Source organism: Heterocephalus glaber, unplaced genomic scaffold, assembly GCF_053883595.1.
Source record: "Heterocephalus glaber isolate CG9 unplaced genomic scaffold, H.glaber_assembly_v1.0 deba00001724, whole genome shotgun sequence".
NCBI classification, from domain to species: Eukaryota; Metazoa; Chordata; class Mammalia; order Rodentia; family Bathyergidae; genus Heterocephalus; species Heterocephalus glaber.
Window position 1 is genome coordinate 3,406,464 of NW_028258435.1, and position 4,464 is coordinate 3,410,927.

At 49.0% G+C, this 4,464-nt stretch overlaps 1 long non-coding RNA gene across 1 annotated transcript; it reads left to right on the forward strand.

The window, feature by feature from the left end:
• Positions 1-99: 99 nt before the first annotated feature.
• LOC147821623 (uncharacterized) lies at positions 100-3,119 on the forward strand. Its single transcript, XR_015446718.1, has 2 exons — positions 100-275; positions 1,192-3,119. It is a non-coding gene; the product is annotated as an uncharacterized LOC147821623 (long non-coding RNA).
• Positions 3,120-4,464: the final 1,345 nt, after the last annotated feature.

Here is a 4,464-nt window from a genome sequence, read left to right on the forward strand (position 1 = left end):
AATGTCACCGACGCGCCTCCCCCGAGCCTCCGCCCCCACCCTTCCCCCCCAGCGCGCCAGCCACTGGCTCTGCCCGGCCCCGCCCCGCCCCGCCCCGCCCCGCCCCCGCCGGCTGCTCCCTCATTGAGCCGGGCGCCCATCAATCAGGGTCAGCGCTGCCAGTCCTGGGGCAATTCCCGCGCTGGCCCGGGTGGATCCCGGCCGGGGGCGCTGGCGCTGGCTTCTCTGCTTCCTTTATTGCTTCCTAGCGCGCTGGCTTGCTGTGCGCGGGCGAGGTAAACAAAGTACAATATCCTTCCGCGGCCCGGGCGAGCTGCAGACTGCTGGGCTGGAGGGTCTGGGTGCCGACACCTCTGTGTCCCCAGGCAGCCCGGCGGGGTGGCCTTAGCTCTCCCTGCTCCTTGGCACCTAGTTCGTGCTTCCTGCGCTTCCCCCGGAGAGCCCGGCACCTCTGCTTCGGGGTGGCACGGGGCAGGGAGTTGGATGTCTAAAGCCTGAGCTTGCGTGCTCTTACGGCCCGGTTCTTGGAGAATCCGTTCCATCAGCCCTCTCCGGCGCTTTTCACTGAAACAGGAATCTATTGCAGGCTGCCAGCTGTTGTCACTGTCTCCTCTGCCCCAGCTTTGAGCGTTTTCAATGCCTTTGACTCCGACTTAATTTAATCAGCAATTCCTCCTTCTAGGGCAGTGTCCAGAGGGCTTGGAGGACCAGGGGACACAGGTTGGCACCCTCCCCTCCAGCGAGCAGCTGTTGGCTCCCAACCAGGGTTCCCAGGTCCTCCCCCACCCCAGCACGTGGACCAAGAATGCATTTAGTTCTGGGATCAGATGAAAGGCTGCGATTTCACTCCTGGGTTATTCTTTACTTTGGGAGACGTTCCGGACCACTGGCTTGGGCAGGAGCCCTGGGGGAAAGGGACCTGGTCTCAGATATTGAATCCCTTCCCTCATGTGCCCTGGTGAATGAGAAGCACATTAGTCCGGGGCAAATAATTTTTAAAAGGGGTGGAGTGGAGGGGTACGACCTGGGAAAGGGTTGTTGAGAGGACTCGGGGCCTGGTGAGGTTTTCGACCTGGGTCGCTCAGCTTCTAGGTGGGGGCCGGTGTAGCATTCATTGTCTCCCGCAGCGCGCTTTTAAATGGAAAGAGAACTGCTTCTAATTGTGCCCTCCCCCCCCTCCCGGGACAACAGTCACCCTGGGCCCTGGGCATCAGGGATTCCGGGAGGTCCGCCAGACAGGAGAGCGGATGCTGCCGGTACAGGTGGTCACCCGAGAGCACGGAGTTTGGAAAGAAGGTACATCGCCCTTCCTGCTCCTCAGAAGCTTGTCTGGGGCAGAACCGCTGATCTTCCGGGCACCTACTGATTCTGTTAGACTGTCGCTCCAGCCACTAGCAGAGCAGGGTCCTTTCATCCAGTCTTACCCCATGAAGACAGAGGCCAGAGTCAGAAGCAGCCCCAGGCAAGTTCTCCAGATGGGTCAGGAAGCACAGTGCTGGCCTCCTCCGTGGGTGGCCACCAACCATGTGGGTCATGACTGGACTTTGGGAGACCTGTTGTCCCGCCTGGGCCTCTGATTTCAAGTGGAAATTGAGTCAAGACGGAATTTTCTTTCTCTGCCTGGGCCCCTGTTTGTTCATCTGTAAAATGAGAAGCATAACACGGCCCTGTTCACATCACATGATTGTTTGAGAATTGTAGCTGCAGTTCCAGGAAATCTATGAAGGCTCACTCTAAACTGTTCTCTGTGCTGGGTGTTAAGGACCCAAACATGAGTAAGACGGTCTCTGCCACCCAGCAGCTCAGAATCTAGCCCTAGAGAGAGACATTATGCAACCATGTGGCACAGCATCAGGGTCCCCAGAGAGCACACAGAAGGGAACAACCTTTCTTGTACTTCAAGAGCATTTTCCCAGAAAATGTGGAGTTTTGGTGGGGTTTTTTTTTTTTCCAAACCTTGAATTAATCCAGAGCAAATATTTATTGAAACCTACTATGTTCCAGACCCTGGATATGGAGACACAACAATTTAAAAGGCATATTTCCTTTCTTTTTGGACTTTAAAATAGTTCTGAGTCATAAGATAAAAAACATGAGATGGATGTTGGCATTGCAGAACGAAGAGAAATGTGCAAAAACAAAGACGTGGGATGCCCTGGAATCTCCGGTAACTCACCATGCTCTACCATGCTCTACCACGCTCTAGGGTTGGTGGCTGGGCAGCCCCAGTCAGGCATGGGGCCAGGAAATTGGATTGGGATTGGACAGAGAAGGGGCTGGTGGAGCTGAGGGACAAGCTGAAGACTGTGATCCTCAAGGTAGAGAGGAAGAGTCAAGGTTGACTTTAACTTGGAAAGTGATAGGGGTTGAATTGGGGTCTAGGAAGATCCTGCTGGTGTAGTTAACAGCACTAGGTTTCCAAGGAAAAAGCTCCCCTTAACTTGAACGGAACAAACAAAGTGAGAGCATACAGCGATGTGCAACTAATGGTACCCGTCGCTGAGAATGAATTTACTACTTCTCACGCATTTATTCAGCAGCTGTTGCCCTACCCCTTACTAAAGGTCAAATGCATGGCTAAGTTCTGTATTTATTGATCAAATTCAGGAAATTATTACTGTGCAGGGTGAATTAGATAATTTATATTAAGGAACTTGACCATTTCTTATGCCTGCTAATTCAGTAATTCAAGGGAAAAGGCTTTTGAATCACTTTGAAAAGCAATTTTAAAAATTGTAGTAAGAAGAACAGTGGAAATCTTCATTTATTTTCTTTTTAGCCATGTGATCTTGGATGAATTTCGAATGTCTTAATCTATAAAACAGAGTTATGATCTGGATTTTGCCAGTGCTTGAAAATTATGAGAGATGTGTTTAAAACAACTACCACAATGCCCTGGACATAATAGAAACTAGATTGTCACTATAATTATTATTACTGGAATACATCCACAGAAAGCAATCCAGCATGAGCTATACAAGTCATGATAGTAGGTAAAATGTGCATAACATTAATAAGACATGTAGGAATTGTTAAATATACAGTTGTTACAGGAATGGTTAAATACAATATGTAGCTATGATAAAATAATGTGGCAATAAAATGATGATTATATGATTTTTTAAGAATACATTTTAATCAGTCTACTCCATAGTAAAACAGTCAGGTCCAGTTGTCTAAGCTTTGTGGGACATTCTCAGTCCTGAGATGTAGTTGCTTCTCCATTCCCTTCATAGCTCCTTAGTTGATTCATGTAGCAAACGCAGTGAGTATCTGCTGCGTGTGAAGCCCTAAGCTAAGTGCTACATTCATTGAGCAAGTAAATACTTTTTTGAGAAAGGCTCCTAAGACCACTATTTCATTTAAGGCTAATATCTACCAGGGGCGAGGATGTTTGTCTGTCTTAACTCTTAAATCATTTCTAGGATCAAAAATCTATGACAGACTTCCAGGATGTGTATTGGAGAGGACCAGCTGAGGCTGCTGTGTAGATGACTGACCCATCGAACTCTGGAATAGCCCATTCCCATTGAGATCTCTGTGAATGGGACCTTAGCACTGTACAAAGGGCAGCTCTCTGAGCCTGACTGGGTTGCAACCCTAAAATCTCCTCAATTGGGTGACTCATAGCACAAATTCATTGCTTATAGTTCTGGAGACTGAGAAGTCCAAGATCAAGGGCCCACACTTGGGCTGCTGGGAGGGCCCAGGTTCTGGTTTAGAGCTGGTGCCTTGACACTGGACAGGTGGCTTCTCTGTGGCTAATCCTGCTTATAAGGGCTCTATGAGTATGCTCTAACCACCTCCCAAAGGCCCTGCCGCAAAGATTGCACTGGGATGAGAGGTTCCATGGGGGAAAATCTACAAACCATAGTGGTCATATGTAGACATACATGGACCCTTGAGGCATAACTCATTGGCTGGAACTCATGAATTTCCCAGCAACTTCCTGTTCTCAGTTACCTCCCCACCCAGTGCTCACCACTCCTGGCCTCTCCCAGATCATACCCTCCTCCATGTTTGGTGCCTCCACTGCTCTGTAATACCTCCCACCATCTGCCCTGCACCTCACTGTGTTCCCTCAGTTCCAGGTCATTTTCCAGCTCTCTTACTTGGCTTTTCGATGCCTTGTGTTTCCATGGCATGTTCAAAATCAAGCAGACATGGATGTATTGGTGCAATAATGAGCCGATTGGTGGTGCTCGTGCTTGAGTTGCAATCTGGATACTCCTGATGATGAAATCTATAGATGACTTATACATAAAGAGAACTAAGGAGATTAGTGCTTTTTCTTCAGGCCCCATTTAACTCATCAATGTGTGGGAAACCAAATCCGGATACCATTCTAACATCATGCTCGGCAACATTTTCAGGAGATCCTCAACTTTAAACTGAGTTCTGCACTCACCTTACCTTAGGCTCCACATTAATTTGTGTTAGATTTCATATACCCTTGCTGCCTTC